Consider the following 16,782-nt stretch of genomic DNA (forward strand, 5'->3'; position numbering starts at 1 on the left):
GGCTGCCAGGTAGAGAGTAGGAATCTGCAGGACCCATTCCCTTGGGGAGCTTGAGAAAGTGGGGGTCTTTCGGAAAACATGTGTTCAAAAGCAAGAGGTGGTCTCCGATTCCTCTTTGATCCAGTGCTCTTATTATGCTGGTTTTATTGTGAGATATAAAACACCTGAGAGTGTCAGACTCTACAGAGGGGCAGCTTAGTGAGTAGGTATCAAGTCAACACCACCCAGGTCAAGAAATAAAATCCAGCCCGAGTTCCAGAGGACTCGACCCTCTCCCTCCACACAATCCTCTTGGGAGGGACCACTTACTGGACATTTTGGTGGTTTTTGGTTTTGTTTTTACTTTTACTGCCCAGGCGTCCATTTCTGTATAAATCAGTTTGCTTTGGGGGGACTTCATGTTCTTGGAGTAAGTTTTCTGTCTGTGAGACTTATTGATGCTTCATATGGCTGCCACTTGTCATTTTATTGCTTTGGTATATTGTATGAATAGATTGATTATACAATTTGTTTACTTTATGGTGAGTGAAAATCCAGACTGCATACAGGTGTCAATGAGCCCAGACAGAGCTGTTATCACATTCAGGTCCAACTTTTTTTTTTTTTTTTTTTTTTTTTTTTTGTAGTACTGGGGACTGAACCCAGGGGCGCTTTATCACCGAGCCACATCTCCAGCCCTTTTGACTTTTTTATTGAGAATTGCTGAGGCAGACTTGAACTTGTGATTCTCCTGCCTCAAGCCTCCCAAATTGCTAGGATTCCAGGCATGGGCCACCGAGCCTGATCCAGAACACTGTCTCAGGTGCACCATACTCGTGTTTTTTTTAATACCTGGAGATAGAATTGTTGATCCATGAAGGTGTGGATTGTGGGACAGCCCAAAGAGTTTTCCAAAGTGGTTGACCCAGTGCATGCTCCACCAGCAGAATGCTGCCCCCCCATTTTTAACAACATCAGAAGTTATCCGTCTTTGGGGGTTTTGCCGGGAGGAACAGTCTTGTGGTATTTCCGTGGTGGCCTTAGTTTGCATCTGCCAGATTTCTTATGAGGTTGATTGCATGCTCACCCTGGGCAGTCTGTGATCTCCTGTGTCTATTTTGGGGTTTGTTGTTTAAAGAAGCAGGGCCTCACTGTGTGGCACAGGCTGACCTTGAACTCCTGGGCTCAAGCCATCTCCCTGCCTCAGCCTCCTGAGCCGCTGGGATTGCAGGCGGGCACCACCACACCCAGCTAAATCAAGAAGAATTTTGATGTGACCTCTGGTCATCCTTCCTCCAAGACCAACTTTTACATGTATATGCATAATGCTTAATTATTTGGTATTTATATTATTTATACATCCACAAAATTCTGTGAGCCACTGATGTTTATAAGATAAACAAAGCAAGCATAAATCACCCCACATTATAAACTAGCTTTCCTATAGAGTAGACTCAGTTTTTGTCCATCTAAAACTATGTTTCACTGTGTACTTTTCTGTTGGGTGGGGGGGGGGTTCGTTTACCAGGAGCCCACTATGGCTTTAAGTGACCCATGACTGTGAAACAGGAATTCAATCTTGAGATGCTGGTGTTTCTATTGGTTTGGGCTGTTTTCACAGAGGGGGAGGTTTCAGTAGAGTCACCAACCAGAGCCAGGGAGGGTCTGGGTGTGTATCTTCCCCCTGGCCTGCGCCCTGAGCAGTGGAGCATAGAGGAACGCAGCCGGCCACTGTGCCTGGCTAAGCACCACTCGAGAAGAAATTCATGTTTCAAGTTCCAACCCCCCACGCCAGGGTTTGGTTTTCAAGTCCTGGGCTTGATTTTGGAGATGAGAGTATGTGGTGGGAGAAAAGGAAGTGTGGCCAAGTCCCATTCCAGAGCTTATCTCACTCTCATGGTGACTGTGGCCGTGACCTCTTGCAACCCAGAAGAGGCAGCAGGAATCCCCCCCCACCCCCCCCACCCACCCCCGTTCACAGACATTCTCCGCGGCAGCTGGGCCACAGTTGAGCTCTCCCCTGAGCATGTCCCCTTGGGCGTGTGGCTTCATGCTTTCTGACCTCTGCTTCCTCATGTGAGCAAATGCCAGGGCTGGAGAAGCTTCCTGGGGCCTTTGTGACTCACGCTTGATCAGACCTCATGATCTGGAGGGCCTGAACAGGGACAAGAGGGCTGCATCTGGTGGTACCTGAGATGCTCAGAAGACTCTCGTGGTGCATGAGAGGGTGTCCTCATCTGTTTGTCATCAGATCCCAAGTCTCAGTCCCCTGGGACACCAGGTGGCACTGAAGGTTACCCATGATGACAATGACAATGGATTCTCAGGGACCATCAGCACCACAGATAGCAGCCCTGGTGCTGCCGGCCACTCACTCCCCGGTGGATGGCACGTTCTGCCCTGAAGGACTTCACCTGACTCAGCTATTTAAACATTTTGAATCCCAGCCCTGCCCCTGCATCAGGAAGAGGGGAAGGAGTAAAGAAGGCCCTGAGGATCAGAAGCTTCACATCTCTAGATTTGTGCCCCAGAAAATTCCTGGTTAGGGTGCCCACCCTGCACCCCTCCCCACCAGACCCCTCCCACCTGCATCCATGGCAAGGCTGTGGGTCTTGCCATCTAGGGTTGATCCAAACCAAGACCCTGGTCCAAAAGGAGATGAGCCCACCCCACTCCACAGACCCTCAGAACCCTGCAAGGTCCCATGTGCTAGTCACCCTGAGCCGTGTTTGCTGTCCTCTGAGCCTTAGGCTTACCCTCCAGGGCTGCTGGGGCCCTGCTAGACCTGAGCCCTGGTCCTGAACCCACCAGCCTCTTCTTGCAGAGCATCCCTGAACTAGAAGTTGAAGCTTCCTGGACCCTCGAGGTTTGGGACAGCCCACAGGCTGTGTCACCAGCTGAAAGTTCCCGAGAGCATCTGCTTCCCAGGCTCCTGTCTCAGGACTGGCTGGAGTGGGGATGACCCAGTGTCTTCTCTTCCAGGATCAGGGCCCGAGACAATAATGGCTCCTATGCCCTGTGCCTGCTGCACGAAGGGAAGGTGCTGCACTATCGAATCGACAAGGACAAGACAGGGAAGCTCTCCATCCCCGATGGAAAGAAGTTCGACACACTCTGGCAGGTACACGTTGTCCTCTCCCTCCTCATGGCTGGCTCTAAGGAATAAGAGGGGACAGGCTGCTGTCCATCCACAGTGTGGCCCCCAGACCAGCAGAGCCCCTGGAGCATGTTAGGAATGCACACAGGGGTCTCTGCCCACCTTCTCAATCAGAGCCTGCTTCCTGATCTCCAGGGGACTTGCATGTTTGAGAAGCCAGGGCCTAAGGACCATTGTGCCAGATAAACAAAGGTCCAGAAGGTTCTGCCCTTTACCATTCAGGCCTGGGCTCTGAGTTGAACAGGCAGCCTGGCTTTGGGGAATTGGAAAATGCTTCCTTCTAAGATATTCTAACTAGAACCCAGAATAGTCTTTCAGACAAATAGACACAAAATACAGATGCAGATAGGCAGGGAGCCAGGCTCAGGGGCCGGGACTCAGAGCTGTGAGATGCAGGAGTAGATATCGAATTCAGGTGCCATCTGCACTGCAGGTAGAGCCTCTGTCTCTCTCTTGAGCAGCTAAGACCCCTGGTGAAATTAAGTCTGCATTCCTGGGCTCCAGGGTGCCGCTTGTCTAGGAATGTCGCAGCCCTGGTCTAGAAATGGTTTCCTCTTGGCCCTGTTCTACTCACAATGGGGGGCATTACCTGCGCATTCAGGAACATCTGAAAGTGTTCCCCTGCTTTTCACACCTCTGCAGGGAGCCACACGTTGCTCTCTGCTTTAGATCACACCTACTTTCGATGACAGGGAGGACCTGACAGTGATGGTCCTTTGTGCACCATGTTCCCAGGGCATCTGCAATCCATAGTGAGTCGGGAGACAGACAGAGACAGCCAGCCATCTCTGCCCACAGAAAAACCACCTTGAACTTTCGTGGGTGAGGGACATACTTGTGGCGAGTTCACAAGCCCCCACCCAGGCCCAGCCAGGAACCCACATGTAGTCAATCAGTGTCCAAGAAAGCACTCAACCCCAAACCCTGCCGTTTTTAAAAACTGAGACCACAGATCCTCATTTCCTTTAGAGTTACTTCCCCGGATGTGATTTCATTCTTAATGCTATAATCAGAAAAAAAGATACTCCTTTTTTGAGTAGCAGTTATTATAATTAGTCACACATGTCACTCATAACATGGGCATTGGCTTTTGGTAATGGGGCTCATCAGTATGTGTCTCCCTGGTGATCACAGGCTTTGCTTTATTTTAACGGTATTGATTTGAAAGAGTATTAATCTTACTTGTACCAGGAGCTCCAAGCACATTAGGGAGGTTAATACAGAATGTTGCCTTCTGGTATTCTTTTCCCATCATGGTCTTTTGCCTCCTGCAAGAATTATTTAAAGGCACCTGCAGGGGCTGGGGCTGTAGGTCAGGGCTAAAGCAGTTCCTAGAGTGCATGAGGCCCAGTACCATCCCCAGCATTGCAAAAAGAAAAACACAACTAAATATAAATAAATAAAGGCATCAGGAGTCTTTTCTGCTAGTCTAATACTTAGATCCCAGGCCTGTCACTTATATATAGCCACTTATTCAACTTCTCAATGACAGTTTTACTGGTGTGGTTTTTCACTCACAGTTTCAAAGGTTGTGCCTCACTCTAGAGTTCTAGGAGCTGTGAGATGCAGCTCAACATTGGTAATTGTTGGAATGTTCCTTTCTAAGACACTTTACTGTTTTCATTGGGTATATCATAACGTTCTGCCCGCACTGAGTACTTCTTAGTGTGTATTTTCTAGCCAGTTATGTCTTCCATTTTTAATGACCATGATTACTTTGGTTTTCCTTGACAGCATTGGAAAGTACCTGTGTGCCCTACTCCAACCCCAAGACCCCAGGATTATTTGACTGAGAGTCAGTAATTATGACTCTGCTCTATTTTCACATTATTTACTTTAGCTCAGGGGTCTGCAAACCTCTAGACCAAATCTGTTCCATGGCCTGTTTCTGTGCAGGCCCTAAAGACAGAATTTTTTAAAATGTTTTTAAAGGATTGTTTTAGAAATAAATAACTTGGCGATACTGATGTTAAGGGGTCCCCCAAAGCCTGAAGTATCACTATCTGGCCATTTACACAGAAGGTTTGAGGACATCCCTGGTTGGGTGCCCACCTCCCTAGACACCTGTAGAGATTTAAGTGTATTCTGAGTTCTTTTAGTCTGATAGGTGGTCAGTGTTTCTCTGTCCCTATTTTTACATTTCTTGCCCTGGTATTTACCACACTTTCTCCCTTTGTTCTCTTTCAGCTGGTGGAACATTATTCTTACAAGCCAGATGGTTTGTTAAGAGTTCTTACAGTTCCATGTCAAAAAATTGGCACACAGATGGGTGAGTTCCCCAGACCCAGGGATATCTGACTTTCAGATATGAGTCTAATCAACCATGTCTCAGATTTGGTTTATTTCAGGCTCCTATTGGATGAGGCCTGGTTCTTACTGAGTGATTAGACATGCCATCAGAGTGCTCCCATTTTAAAAACCATGGATTTAAAAGACAGCCAGTCCCTTTTACTTAAAAAAAAAATCATTCATTTTAGTTGCATAAGAGTGAAAGCTGGTGAAAGTGGATAAAAAGAAATGGGTGCAGAGGTCTGTAGTCTTCTCAAGAATCAGTGTGGTGCAGACACATTGATGGTGTGGGGTGGAGGAGGGGACAATGGCGGGGGGGATGTGTACAGAGGAAGCCTTCCACACTCTTTCTAACCAGGAGATGTTACTTTTGTAGCTCATCAACAAGGACCAACTGTTCATCCTGTGGTAAGTGTCACTAGACATACCTCTGGCAGCGAAGCAAATGTTTATTAGCACAAATGCAAAGCAGAGTTTAGCTAATAAGAGTAGTGTTCATTGTTTTGATTGTACTTCACAACATACCCCTTGATGAACTGGGATTTCTGTTGAGTGTTGGTACAACCAACCTATTATCAGTGCTAGGCTAGACAAGTTTTCTTAAGTTCTTGGTTGGGTTAAATTTTCCCATTTATTATCTATTTATTTATTTATTTATTTTTGGTACCAGAGATGGAACCAGGACACTTAACCATTGAACCAGAATCCTAATCCTTTTCAAAACTATTTTGTATTTTTTTAAAGAGAGAGAGAGAGAATTTTTTTAATATTTATTACTTAGTTTTCGGTGGACACAACATCTTTATTTTATTTTTATGTGGTGCTAAGGATCCAACCCAGCACCCTATGCATTCCAGGGGAGCGCGCTACTGCTTGAGCCACATCCCCAGCCCCACTATTTTGTATTTTGAAACAGGGTCTTGCTAAGTTGCTTAGGGCCTCACTGAATTCCTGAGGCTGGCTTTAAAATTGTGATCCTCCTGCCTCAGCCTCCCAAGCTGCTGGGATTGTAGGCATATAGCACATACCCAGCTAAATTCTCCCTATTTTCTAAAAGTATCTAAAATAAGGAAGAAACCCCCATGTCAAATCAGAAATAGGCCCTCTGTCATATTTGAGAAATGGAAACATTTTATTCAAGTTCAGACTTGAACTCTGGATTAACACATATGCAGGGCCATATGTGTAATCCATAGGGCCACATGTTGAGCAGGGTGACTTGGCAGGTAGATAAGATGTCTCCCAAGTGATAAATTGATATCAGGGAATTAGATCTTTCCGAGTAAACTGGTTCAACAAAAGCTTAGAGGAAGGAGAACTGGGAGGTGGATGATTGGTGAGATTTCAAAAGAAGTTCCTGGAGAAGGTGGGAGACTGTGAGTCTGGCCCAGAGCTCTTGTCCTGGCTCATGTCCACAGGGGGTGAGAACGAGGCTACTGTTCCTCTCCATCAGAGTTTTCCCAGTGTGTGCCTGAAGCCTCTGAAGGGAAACCCTGCCTTTCTTCTCCTTCTAGACTGCTAGGAGCTGACTTATATTCAAGGCAGGAATTGATTTTCTCATTCCTTTGGGGTACATCAGTGTGGACTTTCTGTGCCCTCTAATGCCACCAGGCAAGTGGGCCTTCTGTACCTCATTTTGTGCCTGATACCCCACCCCTCACCCCCAAAAGCCAGATCCAAAGAAAGCCACATCGATATGTATGTTCCGCCAGGGGCGATTGCCACTTGGGATCTGAGTCTTTGTTGCAACCAAGGAGGCTGCTCAGGGGTGGAAAAGATTTCCCTAATATTTTTCTAGTTCCTTCTGCCCAAGGAGTAACCACTACAGGAAGCATTTCAAGTGGTCAAGAGTCAACCTCACCCGTAGGGTAGGGAGGGACTCAGCCGAGCTCCGTTACAGAAGCAAGTTCAGGTAGGATGTCATGTATGCTGTCCTGAATTTATTTTCTGACACTAAATTTCCTGTTCCTCTTTGCCATTATGGTTTCTAGAGTTGGTCAGCGGGTGGAATAATCTCAAGAATCAAATCATACTACTTACCAAAGCGGGACGGCAGAAAGGTGCTAAACCGTGACCCCCTGCCCCCTGCTTGCTGTCCCTGAGCCAAGGTAGGACTGGCCTGGCTCAGCCGGCGCTCAGCCCGCCCTCCCTGTCCACTGCCCGTGTCGCTGTGCTTCGGTGCTTTGCCGTGTGCAGCCCTCGTTTGCACCAGCAACTCGCGACACCCACACCCCATGTGCACCGTGCTTTCCTTGTGGGTCCTCAGTTGCTTCGTTATAAAGTCCATTCATGTCCACCTGCTGACGCTGCTCGAGTGCATCTTCAAAGTCATTGCAGTGAGAGTGATCAGTGGTAGCTAATATTCCTATCAGAAGAGCTTTTCAAAGACAGCCAATTTTTGACTTGCCAGAATCACTCGGGGCAGTGTTATGTGATTGACTGTCAGTTGCATCTGTTGGGAACAGGTTTGGTAGGTGCACTGCATATAAAGACCACAGGTTGTATGCAGAGGGTGTGCCCCCCTCCCATTTCATGGCTGCTAGGAGGTTCCAGTGCAGAATTAGAGTCCATTATCCTAATTCATTAGACTTGAACCTTAGTTAATGAATTAGAATTGTGATGCATATTAACTCATTATCTAGTATTCATTCAATTCTTTCTATGTTGTCACAGTTCCAATACAGAACTTTAAATATAACAGAAAAGAGATGGAATAGGAGGGCTAGAAAAACTATTTTTCTTTTTGGGGCAGTTGACATCGAATTGATTTGTGTGTTTGGCTGTGTGACTGGATTTTTGAGGAGGGAAGTCATTTTTAATGATTTTATTTATAACGAATCATACATATGTGCATGAACTCTGGATTAACACATATGCACAATTGAACCTGAACTCTGGATTAACACATATGCACAATTCACAGGGCCATGTGTGTGTGTGTGTGTGTGTGTGTGTGTGTGGCATGGACTGCTTTTTCTTCCTATTGACTTTTGTCTTCAGTGGGAGTAAAGTTCATTCTTGCCATTTTTACATTCATCAGCACTATCCCAAACATTTTGGCATTTAATCCAATATTAAACTCATGGAAGAGATTGATTAAGCTAATTATTAAAATCAACACAAATAAAAAGCATAAGCACACTGCAATCCTATTTAATAGTAATTTTCCAAGTTGACAGCCATACTCAGATGTCCTTGATCTTGTTGACCACAGAACAGAGAAGTATTTGAGGGGAACGGCCCCTCACACCCCTGGGGGGAATACTTGGTCTGCCTTGGTGTTGGCGGGCAGAACCCTGCACAGCTCCACCCCGTCCGCTCACCATTGGCAACACTCCCCTGGTGTGGAGAGGCCCTGCTTGGTGGCCAAGATGGCTACAGTCCAGCAGGAGTCGTGTCCAGTGGGAAACAGGCAACGAGGTGTCTCCTGAGCCTAGGAGCTTCAAGACCTGCCCGAGGGAGGGTGCTCTTCAGGCATGAGTCTCCTTTTCAAAGTCATGATGTTGCATCCAGTTGAAGTCAGTGACCACCGTCCTGTGGCAGCCACACTCACAAAGTGCATTCGTCATCAGTGGGACATCACGTGTCCAGGGCTTCATAGAGCCCAGGGCAGGCCCTGCCCGGGACAGGCTGCCTTCCCCCAGCTCCAGGCCCAGGTCCCCTCACGTCCTTGGCCACCTCCCTGACACAAGATTTGCCAGATGGCCAAGGGAAGGGGCATGGTCCACGTCTCCAAGCCCCACCCCTTTTCATTCATCATTCCACTTATCCTGGCCTAAGGCCTACGTGCTACCTTACAGTCCCCAGCTGATGCGTCATCCCGGAAAGGAACATTTTCACCATGTACCTTGACCACAGCATCCTGTGTTTACCTTAATTCTATGGCTTACAGGCAGATGGCTCAGGGTTTGACCAGGGAAGCATGACCAATAGGAGATATATGTACACACAGAGAGAGCACACATGTGACATACATGTACACACATATTCACACATGCATACATGTGCACACATATACCTATCTGTATGCATATATGGTATGTACACACACTAACTACATAGATTTATACATGTATGCACATGTATATGTGTTATATATAACATGGGCTCCACATGTATAGTAATGTATAGTAATATGCATGTCCATACACACTCATACATATATAAGTGTACACACAGATGTATTACATGAACTTACCTTACAAAATCATGGGGGCAGGCTTAGCAAGTCCAATATCCATGGAGAGGGTTATTAGGAAAGGAAGGTCAGAAGCAGGTTGGAACCTCAGAGGCATGTCCAAAGCTGTTTTCCCCTGGCAAAATCAGTCAGTCTCTCTATGCTACCCTTTCTCTTTCTTGGGAAACCTATATTCTCTTCCTAGGGACCCTCAACTGATTATGTCAGGCTCACCCAGGATAATCTTCTTAACATAAATTAACTGTTTAGGTGTGGTGATTAAGTCTGCAGAACTCTTTCACTACAGTGCTGAGACTATTGTTTGATTCAATGACTATAGCTCAGGGTAACCAAGTTGTCATTTCAAAAACCCATCACCATGAAAAACCAATAAAACCGTCCTGTGAGATGACGAACCTCTGTCATTTTCTAAGTAGGCTTAAGCCAGCTTGGGTCCCTCACAATAGCTAAGGAAATACCTAGAAAATAAGATTTAGTATACCTTTTTAGACTACAGAGAATGTCTAAAGAAAGTTTAAGAATCTATAAATACGACTACATAAAAATAAAGCAATATACACATGATAAGAGCCATAACTGCCAAAAGAGAAATGTAAAAACTGGGAATAAGTATTATAAATAGTAACAATGACATGTATAGAATATTTATTTCCTTAATATATAAAGAGATTCTATTAATCAATAAGGGAAGTATTCAACTATCTAAGAGGATAATGGGCAGGGAATTTCAGTCAGTAATTGAGAGTAAAGTAAACATATATAGTTTTTAATATATTAACTGTTACTCAAGTTTATAATAAGAGAAATGCAAGTTAAAACTATGGCATACAGTTAAAACTATGGTTATACAGTTATGGTAGCAGGCTAAGCAAGTCCAATGTCCAGGAGGCAGGTTGTCAGTAAGGGAGGATCACGAGTAGGATGGAACCTCATGATCCTGTCCAAAACTGTTGCCTGTATGAAACTGAGACTGGTCCAAATCTAAAAGCTTAGTATATTGTGTCTCAAGGGTGTAGTGAATTACACTACACTTTATTAGAGAAAAAAATGAAATGACACAATCTACAAGAAAGGCAATTTTGTGACATCTATGGAAATTAGAAGTACATAAAACAATCGTATCACAGATGTATATATATGAAAGTGCTCATTCTAATGCTGAAAATTGTCAAATTCCTGTAATAATTTAAATGTCTTTCAATGGGAAATAAATGTTATCAGTTAAGTAAAATTGCTACTGTGAGAGAAGCTGAAATCTAGAATTATTTCCAAAATACAATGTTAACTGCTAAAAAGCAAAGTCATAGATAAATAGATAGACAGATAGATAGTATTGACATAGTGTGAAATATTCTAGAAGAATACAGAAAATGCTGGTAATGCTTCAAGTTTTCATAGATGCCAAAAATATCAGTAGATAATTGGTAAGGGAGCAGGATTATATTATTTAAAATAGGGATTAAATATTTTAATGATTCATCAGGAATAATCTAGAAGAATTCATACTTATGTTCTCAAAAATGGATGAGGAACTTTCCATTGTTTAACCGTTCATAATTAAAGAATCATGACAATTATGTCAAGTAGCCCATCTGTTATACTCAGGAGTAAACAACTTTTAACTTGTTAATTTGCTTAACATTAACAATTGTTTTTAACAATTCAGATAAAAAATATGTGTTGGAACTTAAAGTAACTCTAGCATCTATACAGCTAATGAAAAGTATGCTTTGATTTTCAAATGATTAGAGAATTTGAAATTTTCATAATAAAAACAAGAGTCAGATGCATTTTAAACTTGTCTTTAAAAATTAGTATCACGTTTGTGTTTACTTATTTTTAATTTATTTCTTAGTTATAGGTGGACACAATGTCTTTATTTTACTTTATGTGGTGCTGAGGATCAAACCCAGTATCTCACGCATGCTAGGCGAGCACTCTACCTCTGAGCCACAACCCCAGCCCATGTGTTTATATTTATATAACTGAATTTAACTAAAGAATATAAGTCCTGGGAGTCCTTACATAGAATCATATGCTTCTTGTCATTAGTCCTGGAATTCTGTTTGTCTTTTTTAATGTAAGCACAAAACTGTATCCATCCTCTAACCCCAATATTATTCATAATTATAATGCACTAATAAAAACATTGATAAAAATGTATCCTATTAAGAAAAATGAGCAGAATTTGACCATCAGCCTTAAAGACCCAAAGGTGGCTTTTCAGTTTTGCATTTCAAAGACACATTTCCTAAGATGATTAGACTGAGATGTGTCCCCAAATTTCTCAGTAAAACCCACTTTTTTTTTCCTGTTTTACTCAACACATACATGGGTAATTGAGATATTTAAAAACATTTCTCTAAATACTCATTTCCTAGGGCCCCACAGAGAGAACAGGAAGACAGAAATTCTCCAGGCACATCTTTTGACTTGGCAGTGCCAAGCCAGCAGGCTACATCACCGAGAAAGGGTGTCCATGTGGTTTTAGAGGGACAGATTTTACACCTTTACTGTCACATAAGAGAAGATTCCTTGTGCAGATCACGTGTGCTTTTGTGCATCTGAAACAACCCTAATACTGACCCACAACCTGGAATGACTGTGGTCATTCCACTGAAGATTACTGGTAGCCACGCATGGTTTACTGCAGCCAGTAGCTCTGAAGTTGACTGGCTGCCATCACGATTATGTTCTCACCTATATGACTACAGCTGCCTCACTTGAAAACACCTTTCAAGAACCTGACAGTAAAAATCAGGATCTAGATAATAAACCGGAGGACACTTACGGTACTGGGAAACCAGGAAACTCGGAATTAGCTTATCTCACTGTGCCATAAGAGCATTCTTTTTTTTCCCTACTCTTGTTCACTTCCAAATTCCAAGCACTTTAATAAAAAATTGTCAAAAATATTTTCTATTTGCAGTTAAACCTAAACTATATAATATCAGGGACCATAACTTATAATCAAACGTGACTTTTAAATTATTTCTATGGAATAGGCTATCATCACCTGAATTGATGAGATTTTAAAATTTCCAGTTTCTCTTTGGAAAGTCAGAAGCTCAGGTAGCTGGTGCCACCTAGTGGTGCCCAACAGCTGTGTTCTCTGTTTTGAGTGTTGGCAAAACTGGGTAAAAGGAACTGTCTGCATTTCCTTTAGGCCTTGTTGTTCTCTATGGAGAAAAGATGATAGTATTGATCAGGGCACAGTAGATTCCCCAAACAAAAAGCAGAAGGAAGGTGGCGAGGAATAGTAATGCTCACCAGCCATATGTTTTTTCACTAAAATTAACATTTCATTAAATGTTACGCAATAATAAATACCTTCATAATTCATCATTATGCCTTTGTGTTTACTCCGTACAGAGGCCTCAAATTGTTCTCGTCAGCTGAGTTTTGACTTCCAAGGTTTAAGCTGTTGTTGTTTTTCTACCAGATGACCTATTGACCCCTTAGGGAAAGGTGGAACTTGGATTTGTATCATCTTCATCATAAAATGGACATTGCTTTCTTACCTGACTCAGTGGGAACCCCCCATTTCTGCCACAGAATGTTCTGCCAAGTGCAGTGCCATCTTTTGTTCCAAACTGATCAGGCTCCAGAAAGCAGGGGGTGCTGAGGATGAAGGCATCCAGATAGGAGAGAGCTGACATGGTTAATGGAGGGACTCGGGGCTCTCTGTGGCTGAACCCTGAGACCTCCTTGTCACAGGGTGGTCTGTGTGGGGCAGCATAGAATCAATCCCTGAGCTACCTTTGCTGAAAATATGGAGCCCAAATTTTCAGAGGAGAGCCCCAGTCTATTTCCTTGTCCATAATAAGCCCCGAAAGACAAGGAGTATGTAACACACAGCCGATCTGAGTCTGAGGTACTCACGTCCAGGACTTTAGATTCCCTGGGTCAATCAATACTAATTCCTACATAGTGCTTATACACTGTATTCTTTCCAGTATTTTTTTAAACAACTTCACCTCTGTTTTAAGATTGTTTCTGCAGGATTTCTATGTTAGGTATTTGCACTGTGATTTAGTTGTAACAAGTCTTTTTGAGGTCCCCTTGCTCTGGAGAACATTCTACTGGGGGGAGGCTGAAGCCTCAGGATAGTGTCCTGAGTGAGCAGAAGACAGTAGTTCTTAAGGCAAGGATTCATGGTCCCTTCCTCCCTGGTGGCCTATCCTGGGGTATCCTTTAACTCTGTGTCTGTTCGAGTTTTGCCTTGGGATCTAGAATTTTCCTATAGGGAAAATCAAAGTATTCGAAATTATAGTAAATGTTAACCTGAAAAACAACTTTTAAAAAAGTATTCCAGCTTAGAGTTTGTTTGAGGGAGGGAACTCAGCAGGAAGGATGGAGAACAGGGTAATTGTATTATAAATTGGACGTGAAATCATATATAATGTTTAAAAGAGGCAGATTGTCATTTGGAATAATCTGTACCTACTCCCCTCTATTAAAGTCTGGAGAGAAAACTCGTTTTAGCATCAATATTAGGTTACACTTGGCACCTCCCATTTATAAGGAGTAATTTTCTTTCATCCACCCGCCCACCCATCCATCCATTCACGTGCTTGTTTAACACATTTTTATTGAGCACCTATCATGCATATGGCAGACACTCATGCAGGCAATGAATAGTATACCTCGGGGAACTTTTGTCATTTTTTATATGTCATAGTTCTTTTAAACAGTTCAATAAGAATGCTGAGATGATGCATGAGAACATAGATCTGATGATATCCCTCTGACAGATAAGACCTCATGTCCTTTAGCCTCACCACTGTGGGAGGCCATGCCCTCAGCAGGAGAGGAGGACATCAGGATGCACCGAGATGCACAGCCAGGTGGCCCTGTGGTACATTATGACGGAATTGTCACACGTTGGTTTCTGAGCTTATAACTGATAAGGCAGATGAGGATTTAGTATGTCCTGTAAGATAAGTGACGGTGTAATGTTAAGCTTAAGTGTCTCTCTGTTTCTTTAAATTTCTCCCAAATCTGGTGTTATCTCATTTCTTCCTGGCCAGTGTTTGGGATAAATAAAGTTGCTACTCAGTTCATACCAATGGGGAGTAGGGAGGGATTTGGATTGTGGATTTTCTGTGAACTAAATTTAGTAGCAATCACCTTGATTTTTTTTTTAAGAGAGAGAGAGAGAGAGAGAGAGAGAGAGAGAGAGAGAGAGAGAGAGAATTTTTAATATTAATTTTTTAGTTTCCGGTGGACACAATACCTTTTTTATTTGTATGTGGTGCTGAGGATCGAACCCAGCGCCCCATGCATGCCAGGCAAGCTTGCTACTGCTTGAGCCACATCCCCAGCCCAATCACCTTGATTTATCTTAAAGGTGAAGATGGGTCAGGAAATTCAGGATAAATGTGTTCAAGAAGGAGAGTCCTTAGGAATATAAGGAGTAGATTTTCCCCCCATTTATTTCATGATGCAAATTGATGTTAATCAAATGCATATTATTCAAGTTTGTAATGACCCGCAAAGCTTTGCTTTAGATGGGCTTCTGTTACCTTCCTTCAGGTAATCAAAAAACATTCCTCATCTCACAGGATCCATAGCTTTGCGATGGCCCGTGTTGGTGGCAGCCAGACTTTGGGACCTGTAGCTTCCTGGCTAGGGCTATCTGCCAGCATCGACTCAGATGGTGCTAGATGTCCCCTGCGGCCACAGAAGCAGGTGGCAATAAAATGTACCTGCACGCTTTGGACTTAGGAAGTAGATGGTAGCAGCTGGTGGGTATTGAATTTTCCTTTTAAAATATCTTCCATGTAAAATAAGATCAGAGAGACAGAGTTAGAGCAGGAAAATGAATCCAAGGGGAGCATGAATATCCTCAGCATCTTTTGGTAGGTGGGAAACTGATGTGAAAAGCCACAGAAGTGGGGAGGGAATTCTTGCTGAACGGAGGGGATGGTCTCCCCACACCCTCTGAGACCCCAGCTGGACCTGAGCTGCATGTACTCCTTCCACGATCCAAACAGTCGCTGGAAGAATGAGATAACCCTTTTTATTTTCCTTTTCGTTCTTCTGAATTTTTTCCTTTGTCTTCCCTGCATAAGTTCAACTGTAATTATTGGAAAATAAAAAAATACTCAGACCTACCTGAGTGTGTGTCAGTGAAAAAAGTGACACGGGGTCATCTGTGTGCTTCAGGCTCCCCATCCCCCAGAACCCTGCCAGAGAGCACTGCGTCCTTCAACCCTTATGAGCCAGAACGAGGACACTGGGCTGCGGAGAGAGGTGAGAAACACAATTTTATTCTCTGGACATTCACAGAGCAAAGTGTATTGGCACTTGTAAGTGGGTAGAGTTGGCTCCAGAGTTCAGCGCATGGTCTGTAGTTGTGAGACGATTGTCCCATGGTAGCAGCGATGTCATGTGTCCGGGAGCAGGACGGGCCTGTTGAATGAGATAGTGTGCTACCATCAAGACCCTCTCCATAAACTGGCTGTGTGGACAACATCCATGAGTCTTCTTCCGAATGTCTCCCCTTGGAATTTGGCATCTACTCTATTTGCAGTTCTGAGAGGGTCATGTTCTTGGAAAACCCTGTGTGTCCACTGTTAGTTTTGAAGAAGGTCCAGTCAGAGGTGTGGGGATGGAAGAGACGTGTGGGTCGCTCGTATTCCAGGTGTGTGGAGGGAAACTAACTCTGTGAGGCCGTGAGGAGACACAGTTCCTGGAGATACCCCCATCATGGCATGGCCTCAGAAGTGGGGCCTTTGGAGGGTTTCCTTGGGTCCTCTAGGTATCTATCTCCAAGTTTCTCTTTATGTTAATGAACTTGGAGTCTGTTTAATGCTATAAAACACCTTAAGGCAGTGCTTTAGAATAATGAGAACCAGTTATATTTCATTTAATTAACTTCTGTAGGTTGGGATTTGGACCTGCCCCATGGGGTAGACTCAGGCTGGACCCTGCAGGTGGTCCAGGGCAAGGCCAGGGCAGCCTGTCTCTGACTCCCCCGTGCACTAACTAGAGGTCCTCTTGGTTTGGTCCCTGTGAGTGGGCTACTGTGGACTGTCTCACAACACGGTGGCCTCAGAACACCTTGCATGTCACCTCAAGACTTCAGGAATGAGGTTTCCCACAGACGAGGCAGAAGTCGTATGTCCTTGGAAGTCACACGCATCACTTCTCCTGC

The 16,782-nt window shown here is 44.0% G+C and overlaps 1 pseudogene; it reads left to right on the forward strand.

The window, feature by feature from the left end:
- LOC144251395 (tyrosine-protein kinase SYK-like) overlaps window positions 1–16,782 on the forward strand; it is a 45,307-nt pseudogene that overhangs the window by 15,431 nt on the left and 13,094 nt on the right.

The sequence above is a fragment of the Urocitellus parryii genome (assembly GCF_045843805.1).
Source record: "Urocitellus parryii isolate mUroPar1 chromosome 13 unlocalized genomic scaffold, mUroPar1.hap1 SUPER_13_unloc_17, whole genome shotgun sequence".
Taxonomy (NCBI): Eukaryota; Metazoa; Chordata; class Mammalia; order Rodentia; family Sciuridae; genus Urocitellus; species Urocitellus parryii.